We start from the raw sequence: 10,252 nt of genomic DNA on the forward strand, positions 1-10,252 counted from the left end.
TTATAATTATTAAAAGAAGAATTAACATATATTAAATTTAATTATCCAATAGCCTTGTAAGACATAAAGCACAAATTATTATTATTATTGATTTCTTGACATACAATTAGTTCACTTTTTGAGTTTCTAAGCCAATTAATACATACATACATACATACATACAACTAATTAATACAATTAAGAATAAGAAAACATGAAGTGAAAACATATGACAAATAGCAAAAATATCAACCAAGAGGAACCTTTTATATTGTCATCAAAAAATTTAAATTATATTCCTCTGATTATCATCAATAAACCTTCTTATGATCTGAACATAGATTAAACGACTAAACTTTTAACACTTTAGAAAAAAATTAACTTCCTTTCCCATAACATAAAACATAAGAATATAGATTATTCTAAAGATGCATATATCGTGATAATGTAGAGGAGGCAGAATCCACCGGCGATCTCGGAGGAGAAGACAGGTAAGGCTTAGGTGGAATTTGCAACAATTCTATCCTTCCTTCCAACATCTCGATCACCTTACTCATCGAAGGCCTGTCATGCGGATTTGTTTGTATGCACCACAAACCGACTAATATCATCTTCCTTGCGATCTCAGTTTCTTCGTTACCATTGAGACCAAGCAATTTCGGTTCAATATGGTCTTGCACAACATGCTGATAGATCCAATGAGGAAAATAAATCTCGCTGGTTTGACTTACCCCAACATCTATGTTCCTTCTTCCTCCAACCATCTCTAGAAGCATCATTCCATAGCTATAAACATCCGATTTATACGAAACACTCCAACGCTTCTGCAAAACACTTCTGGAACTATGTAGCCAATTGTCCCTCTAGCTTCAAACATTGATACAACACTCTCTTTCCTGGTGCATAGTTTTGCCAACCCAAAAATCAGAGATTTTCGGGAAAAAATTTTCATCAAGAAGAATGTTATGAGGTTTTATGTCAAAATGCAAAATCCGCATGTTGCAACCACGGTGCAAGTATTCAAGCCCTCGGGCTATTCCAATCGCAATTTTGTACAAATCTTCTGATGTCAACTACTGGTGATCCTTCACCTTCATGGTATCTTCTTTGTAAATGAACCTTTCTAAAGATCCATTGGGCATAAACTCATAAATCAGAGCTCTTTTCCGACCCTCTAAGCAAAATCCTAAAAGGGTGACAACATTAACATGACAAGTTCGACTAATACTCGCAACCTCATTGATAAATTCTTGACCATTTCCTTTGTTTGTATCAAGCACTTCCACAGCAACAAGATGGCCATCTGGTAGCTTTCCTTTGTACACACTTCCATAACCACCTTTTCCTAGTTTTTCTTTAAATGAGCTTGTCATTTTCCTGACATCTGAATAACTGTATCTTTTGGGAGATAAAGTTTCATTATTTCTTATGAAAACCTCAATATCTGAATCACTCTTTATGAACTTCTGAAAAAACCCCATTGTTCTTATGCATAGGATCTTTATTCCGAAACAGAGTGTGATGATACAGGTGATCATTAGACCAATTTCTGCAAAGGCCAAAACTGCCATATAAGCAGAAACCAATAGAAAATTAGGGCCAATATCGAAATGCGCTTATAACCTTTTAATGAATTTTGGAGAAAAAAAAACATAAATGACAAAGAGTAAAGAATAGAAGTAACAAAGCTAAAATAATAATAATAATAATAATAATAATAATAATAAAGTCCATAAATTTTAAGATTTTATTTAAATAAATTTTTATATTTTTATTGCACTTAAATAAATTCTTAATTTTTATTTTGCACGTAAATAAACTCTTAAATTTTAATTTATATGTAAATAAATTCTTACCCTTTAATTTGTACATATATAAACCTTTAACGTAAATTAATCTTTTGTTTAAATTAAAATATATTTGAATACAAATTAAATAGTAAAAGTATATTTAGACACAATAAAAATATAAAAATTTATTTAAAAAAATATAAAGTTTATAGGTAGTTTTAATATTTTAACCAAATAAGCATCAAAGAAGTTTCATAAAACTACTTATAGTAGATGGTTCAAAAGTAATAATTCCTAAAACAAAATGATATTTAAAAGGATCTTCCGAATAGAAATTCTCAATAAAAGCATATAATACTATAATTGTAGTAATTCTTGGAAATTAAAATTTTGGTAACCACCACTTACTTTAATTCTGCGACTCTTCCCACTCTTTATCCCGCTCTAATATTTTTTAGTCATTTTCCATACTGTTCTATTAGAAAGCAAAGAAAAAAAAGAGAAAAGGATGAATAATTTAAAAAACCATTGACTACTGTATGCAATTCTTTTCTATCTTATTTTTTTTCATAAATTTTGTGAGTTGTTAAAACAACTTTTAGAGGATATTTAAAAGAAAGCCTTTGGATAAATGGTTTCGTACCTAAAGCAAAATTTACTGAACGATTGGAACTTCTTCCTGTAACAAAAGATTACATCTGTTAAGTAAATATCAAAGTGAAATTAATTTTTAAATTTTTAAATTTCATAAATAAAATTAATAAAATGATACTTATCTTTATGTATATTTAAAAAAATAAAAAAAAATAAAAAATATTTATATCAATTTCTTAATTTTGGTTATAAAAAAAAATTACATTGATAATATATCGTATAATAACTCAATTTCAAATAATATCAAGCTATATAAGTAAATAAAATCATTGTAAGTCTACAAATTTCATTGTACAAACTCCTACAATTAAAAGGCCAGCTAATCAAGTCTTAGGTTTCATTGGAGGTCTTCTCTAGGTTCTGGTGGGAGTTTGGTCTTGTCTTTGTGTATAAGGTGATCCCCTTCAAGTATGTTAGGAATATTGACTAAAATCCTATAAGAGATTTATTTAAGATTTGTTAGAGATTTGTTTGGGATTTGTCAGATATTGTTTGATGGACAAGAAGACTTGCAAAAGAAGAATTCTAAGAGAAAGAGGATTTTAATAGGTAAGTTTGACTTGCAAAAGAAAATTTCTAAAGAAAAAGGATTCTTAATAGGCAAGTTTGACTTACAGGAGAAGAATTCTAAGAGGAGAGGGATTCTTAATGGGCAAGTTTGTATGGTTATAAATAGGTGAAGTCTTTACAGGGTTAAGTATGAGAAAAAGATGTAAAAGAGTTGTAGGGTTTTGTGGGATAGACATCCCATAGGAGTATTGGGGCTCTACGTCTTATAGGTGTGTATGTTTGTTTGTGAGTGGACTAGAGGAGACTGAAAGGGTCAACATAGGTATGATGTATGGGAGCATATGGGTATGTGTTTGGTTATATTAAAATGGTGCATAAGGGTTTGGGTTTGTGTTTGTTTGGGTTGAGAATACTTTATAGGATTAGAAGAGATTGAGTGTGTCTTATGAGTATTGATTGTTGAGTGAGGTTGATGATTTGATGTATGTTTGTAATTCTCTACAACTAATAGATCTTGTTTCTCATCCGTAGATGTAGGTCAGTTGGACCGAACCACGTTAAATTATTGTCTCTTATGTGTTTGATTTATTATTTGATTTCGCTTTCACTGATGTGATTAGATTGGAGGCTTTTAGCCCAACAAGTGGTATCAGAGTTGAAGGTTCGAAACGTGAGAAGAGTTAAAGATTCAAGATGTGGAAAGAGCCGATGGTTCGAGACATGGGAAGAGTTGATAGTTCGAGATATGGGAAGAGCTTGGTTTGAAACATGAGAAGAAGTAAGCTTAGAGGAGCTCGATTCAAGAGAAGAGTTCGAGTTTAAGATTGAAGATTGGTTTGTATGAAGCGTGAAGACACAAGAGAAGAGAAGATGATTATAAGACTTCCATTGCAGGTGGTGCCAAGCATGTCTAGCATGAAGATAGATGATTGATGAAATTTGAGTCAAGGTGGAGATTGTTGGGAATATTGACTCAAATCCCATAAGAGATTTGTTTGAGATTTGTTAGAGATTTGTTTGAGATTTGTCAGATATTGCTTGATGGACAAGAAGACTTGCAAAAGAAGAATTTCAAGAGAAAGATGATTTTAATAGGTAAGTATGACTTGCAAGAGAAGAATTCTAAAAGAAAAGGGATTCTTAATAGGCAAGTTTGACTTACAAGAGAAGGATTCTAAGATGAGAGGGATTCTTAATGGCAAGTTTGTATGGTTATAAATAGGTGAAGTCTCTACAGGGTTAGGTATGAGAAAAAGATGTAAGAGAGTTGTAGGGTTTTGTGGGATAGACACCTCATAGGAGTATTGGGGCTCTACGTCTTATAAGTGTGTATGTTTGTTTGTGAGTGAACTAGAGGAGACTGAAAGGGTCAACATAGGTATGATGTATGGGAGCATATGGGTATGCGTTTGGTTATATTGAAATTGTGCATAAGGGTTTGGGTTTGTGTTTGTTTGGGTTGAAAATACTTTATAGGACTATAAGAGATTGAGAGTATCTTATGAGTATTGATTGTTGAGTGAGGTTGATGATTTGATGTATGTTTGTAATTCTCTACAACTAATAGATTTTGTTTCTCATCTGTGGATGTAGGTCAGTTGGACCGAACCACGTTAAATTATTGTCTCTTATGTGTTTGATTTATTATTTGATTTCGCTTTCGCTGGTGTGATTGGATTGAAGGTTTTTAGTCCAACAAGTGGTATCAGAGCTGTGGTGTTCCCTAACAAAGTAATGGGGAGCATCTTGTTTTTATTTTATTTTTTTTGTCTATGGTTTTGTACATTTTTTAGGTTTGCTTGGTGAACCATTTTGATGGTGGAAGAACCGGAGGATCTATGGGATAAGTTAACTCTGACAGACATAGAGAGAGGGGAGGTGATGGTGGAAAAAAGCTGGTTAGAATCAACTGAGATAGAGGGGAAAGCATGTCTGCTTTGGAAGGTTATGACCAAAAAAGTTTTAAACTTGGAGGCTATGAGAGGGGTTCTTCACAAAGAATGGAAATTAAATAGAATATTACAGATAAAGGTGATTAGGGAGAGACTTTTTCTCTTTCGGTTTGAGGACATGATGGAGAAAAACAGGGTCCAAATGACACAGCTATGGTCTTTCAATAAGGCCCGACTCGTTCTTCAGGATTTTGAAGGCCCGACTCGTTCTTCAGGATTCCATTAATATGTCATGGCGCCAGTTTTGGATCCATGTTCATGCTTTGCCATCTGAACATGATGAACAAGTAGGTAGTGGTGGTGATTGGTGAAAAGTTAGGCGACGTAGAAGAAGTACAAACTGATGGGGATAATAATGCCTGGGAAAAGATTTTAAGAATAAGGGTCCTGGTAGACAGCAGTAAATCTCTTAAGAGGGGAACAAAAGTTGCAGTTAATGATGGGAGAAAGGTCTTGGTTATGTTCCAATATGAACGTTTCCCAAAATTTTGTTGTGTGTGGCAAACTCGATCATGTAGAAAATGAATGTAACGAGGCACTGATGAGGAAAAGCGAACTTGGATTAATAAAGAAGGAATATGGAAGATGGCTCCGATCAGAATTACCAAAAGCTAAGTCAGTTAAAACAGAATAGTCCTTTTCAAGAGATGGCAGGGATGATATCTCTTTTAGTCCAAAGAATAAAGGGGTGAATCTCGATGTCAAAAAAGCAACAATGGCAGCAACGGAGGGTAGTGCTGCGATGAGGAAGATGACACACGTATGATTATGACGTTATACATTGAATTTTTTTGATGAATTAATTATATAACATGATGATTTTTATAATCTTAATTCCTTAAGTAAAATATTTCTAAATTTTTAATCCAAAATAAAGGTACTTTTAACTCATTCTACATCCATTTTAGCATCTGGCTCCTTTCTTTTCCCTTTCTTCCCTGAAATTATATTTATATCTTTTTCAAAATCTCTTTTGTTCTCTGCAAAATATCTACTCACAATAAATAAGACAAAAGTAGAGAAAATATTCCTACACTTTGTTCCAAAAATTACCTGCCTCATATCACAAGAAATACTAAAATTTTACAGTTTCCCTTAGTCAACTAAACCCAAAAGTCCTCTTGCTTATGAAAGGTTGGCACTAGAGAAAGAGAGTGGTTTCTATGGGTGTTTCGTGGGATTAGCTATCTTTGAAGAAAAATCAGAGTATAGAGTTTGTTTTATGTCTCTAACAAAGATTAGGACTGATCCAAAAGAGCAATTCCAAAATGAATTAGCTGTAAAAATACAAAACTTTTAGGTTTTGTTTGGTTAGAGTATGAAAATAAGTGAGAATGAAAAAATTATTAATAAGTTACACAAATTTTTCCCTCCGTATTTTTTATTTTACAGTATAAAAATAAAAAAAATTTTAATTCATTCCCTCGTCTCTCTTCTCTCCCTCTCTCTCTCTCTCTCTCTCTCTCTCTCTCTACAAACAGCTCTCTCAAAACTCTCCCAACCTTCTTTAAACAAAAACCCAGAAACCACCCTTATATCTAGAATCCGACTGGGCACCACTGTCGCCGCCGCTGATGCCGCCACTCTCCGGTGCTAGTTTAGTCCCAATTTCAGCCATAGACCCATCTCGACTCCCTCTTCCCTGTTCTGAGCTTAGTTTCCCTACAAACTCCCAGATTTTACTAGATCTGAAAACAAAGCCCGGGACTTCTACTTTTTCCACCTTTCTCCGCCACTCCAAATGGCCTCAAAATCCACTATGTTGTTCTCCTCTCTCTCTCTTCTCCCTTTATCCCGTTTATGATTGCCCAAAAACCCACACCGTCGCGAACCACTACTGATACCGCTACCATTTCCACTATCGATTACAACCCAGAAAATGCATCCTCTCTCCCGTTTTCTACACTACAGTGAGACCACCCGAAAGCCTAACATCGTCAGGCCGCCACTACCGTTACAGCCATCGGTGGCTTCCCTCTTCTGACTCAATCCTTCTCCATTCTTCTCTCTTGTGAACCCACCTAGAATCCTGCCCAACAGAAGCCTCATAACTACCCCCTTTCAAAAACACCTCTAGACCTAAGGAACTCAGCATACCCGAAGACTTTAGTCATTGTTATTTTGCTGCTTTGATTTTATTTGCTTTTGATTTTTTTGCTTGGTTGATTTAATGGTTTTTTATTGTGTGTTTTTGGTTGTGGATATCTGCTTTGGTTATTTGTGGTTGATTGTTGGACTATTTGGGGAAGTAGAAGGTTATGGGTTATGGAGGTGTTGGTGCCGAATTGGTGGTGGGAGAGACTGTTGGTTTTGTGGTGCTTACTGGGCGGCTCAGCTATGCAGGGGATGGGTTTTGGATAGGCTTTTGCTGTTGAGGTGCTTACTTGTCGTTGGGTTGGTCAGTGTGGGTTTCGGGTATGGGCAGAGTTTTTTGCTAAGTTGGTTTTAGGTATCGGTGGTCCGAATTTAGGGGTTAGGGAGGCTGAGATTGATTAGAAAAGAATTTGCTTCTGCCCATTGCCTCCGTAGCCGTGTGTCTCCCCCCTAACTCCGTGAAGTCTTCCCTTCTTTTAGTTGTTCCTTGCTCTGTTATAGACTTAGGTGAATTTTGGATGGTTGTAGCAACATTTTGGGCAGAGATGCTTGCTGTCGTTTGGGGTTTGGAGTCTTCTTTTATTAAATTATGTTGGGCGTCAGTATCGTAAAAGAGGTGAAAATTAGAGAGCTGAAAATGGTGTAGCAAAATGGGAAGAAGAGAAAGTGAATCTAGGGGAAGGAAACAGTGATGGAGGTTGCCTGCCATGGCAGCCGGCCTTGCATGTTTTTATTTTTTTTAATTAACTTTTAACCAAAATGCAATTAGGATTTAAAATGGATTTTGGGTTAAGCTCACATGACCCAACTTTCTTTTAGATCCATGCAAAATGATCTCCACAAAATTAATCTTAAACAAAGTCTATTCAAACTCATAGATAAATTCAATTAAAATGTTGCGATAGACCGAAATTAGAATGTTTAAATCAAACATAAAAATCGAATAAATTCAAATAATTTTATGTTTACAAATAAATCTTATCTTAACTCTCTTCAATATGTCGATTGATTGAATGCACTAAAAATAAAGGCACAGTTACGCTATAATTGGTCCTATAGCATAGGAAATATTTGTACTGTAAAAGTATTAATTGTAGATTTGATTAAATGTTGCCGTAATTGTCAGTTCGTTGATGTCAAATATTAATTGTGATGCTTAAAAATTTAATTTCATCTGTCAAATTACTTTAACGGCTGACTCAATTAAAAATATCCCATGACATTTCAATGGACCAATGAGAATCAAACATAGAAAATCAAGTCTTATGTCACCAAACAAGTCATTCGGAAAATCAATATGTATTATGAAATGAGAAAATTAATTAATTGAGAGTATATTAAATTCCAAGCAAATCAATATATAAGGGTAATTACACGTATTGTGTTTAAGCATATAATAATTGTTGAATATAGTGAAAGGTTTGTCATTTTTTTTCAACGAAAATATATATATTTTTTAAAAAAAATAAAGTACTTAATTTTTTAAATTATGTATAATTGACCTATTGAACAAGTTCCATATAGCCATTAGTTTTGATTTTCAGTTTAATTTTTATTCAATCATTTTTAAAGAGAAGATAACGGACTTTGGAATTTAAATGAAGTCTTTGAAAAAACAAAAAGTGATAAGAGAAATACATATTTTTATGTAGGCAAGGGGATAGAAATCGCGAGGTGAAACTTTGAAACAAAGAAGACATATAGTCGGGATCACTTGCAAAATATTGTTTGGAATTTGAAGAATTGTTTGGAAAAAGAACATAATAAAAGAAAAGGAAATTTTTGAAATAACAAAGAAATGTAAGTCGCAAGAAGTTAGTAAGTAAAACATGAAAGAAAAATGCAGGCATACCAGGACCATGTTCGCATTTAATTTTATGAGGACCATCACGACAGTAGCAGGCAAATGCTTCCGGTGAATCTTCGTTGGATCCACATCTTCCGCCAGATTCCGCGCATTGCTTGCAATATCCTACGTATGCAAAGTATTTCATGTCAAATGGCTGAACTAAAGCTTCATGCAAAGAGGCAATTCCACCTATCAGTTCATCGAAAGCCTTTTTCTCAACAGGAACTTCAACTTTTTCTCTACCACATCCATTTTCTTTGTTCTTAAAGAACATAGCAAACTTTTCACTTTTCACTTCCCTCCTTTTTGCAAGTGAAACTATCATCTGGCTTTCCCCCGCTTTGGCAGTCGTAAAAAAGAGTAATGGTTTGAGCGGTGTCAGAATAATTAAAAACATTATTTATCAAAAACTCATCAGGACAAGTACTATTTAATTCCACTCGTTGGATTGTCATCAAGCCACGAGACTGATTGAGATGCACCACTTTGAATTCTTGGATATTGATATTTATAAGAGGGGCCTGATTCTGTATGCACTTGAGCTTGTACCCTCCATAATTGAAGCCGCAATATGCAGGCCGATCAAGATAATCAGTCCAGAAAGGATATGAAACATTTCGGAGATTTCCACAATCAAATGGACCGCATGAAGTAAAAGGAAGATCATCTAGGGCATAAGATACTTGAAAAAGAATTAAGAGAAGGAAGATGAAGATGATTGAGAACAGAGAGGTTGAAAGGAAGAAAAAGGAATCCATGCGTAGTGGAGGTTTGTCAAGTGAATAGTTTTAAGTGAAGGGTTTATGTATATAATTAAGCTAAGGAGATTAACTGATTTCGAATGCTATCATTTTCAAAGATATAGACCACTGGGTTGGAGTTAATTGAAAAGTTACGATACTTTGAATTTTCTACGAGATGGAAAGAAAGATACGTGGCTGTTAACCTTGGTTTGCTGAAAGACTTTTGGATGTGGGGTTTAAAGGGTCGCGACGGGTAATAGACGTAATTCAACAGAGTGGCTTATACGAGCCTAACAATAACATGGGGTTTCAATTTTTAGACCACTTCAACGTAAGCTAGAAATTTCCCCCTTTTTTCGTTGTCCCACAACTTGAATGACTCGAGGGACATTACTGTCAAAAAGACTTATGAGGATGTATGGTAGGTGTAAACGCGTGGACGAAGACTTCTTCTGGATTTTAGAAAGTGACATTTATAATTGACACTATAATTTTCCAATATGAGGTAGAAGAAGAAATTAAAGTAGGATTGACCTTGACTCGTAGAAAACTTGAGATCAAGTATCCAGGCTCTTATCCTAAGCTAGAATCATGATCCTTGAAAAATCAAATAAATATGCGACAATTCTCATATTATCATTAAAACAGGCTTAAAACTAATAAATAATAACAAAGATTAAT

The 10,252-nt window shown here is 34.3% G+C and overlaps 2 pseudogenes across 1 annotated transcript; both read right to left on the minus strand.

The window, feature by feature from the left end:
- Nucleotides 1–243: 243 nt before the first annotated feature.
- Nucleotides 244–1,517, minus strand: LOC111289752 (rust resistance kinase Lr10 pseudogene; annotated as a pseudogene).
- LOC149516145 (LEAF RUST 10 DISEASE-RESISTANCE LOCUS RECEPTOR-LIKE PROTEIN KINASE-like 2.7) lies at nucleotides 1,405–9,796 on the minus strand (annotated as a pseudogene). The gene is made up of 4 exons (XR_016346404.1): nucleotides 8,832–9,796; nucleotides 2,413–2,448; nucleotides 2,178–2,244; nucleotides 1,405–1,543 (listed from the first exon to the last, which is right to left on the minus strand). The product of XR_016346404.1 is annotated as an LEAF RUST 10 DISEASE-RESISTANCE LOCUS RECEPTOR-LIKE PROTEIN KINASE-like 2.7 (transcript).
- Nucleotides 9,797–10,252: the final 456 nt, after the last annotated feature.

This window comes from Durio zibethinus, chromosome 11 (genome assembly GCF_047325235.1).
Source record: "Durio zibethinus cultivar Kanyao isolate XHJ-2024 chromosome 11, ASM4732523v1, whole genome shotgun sequence".
NCBI lineage: Eukaryota > Viridiplantae > Streptophyta > Magnoliopsida > Malvales > Malvaceae > Durio > Durio zibethinus.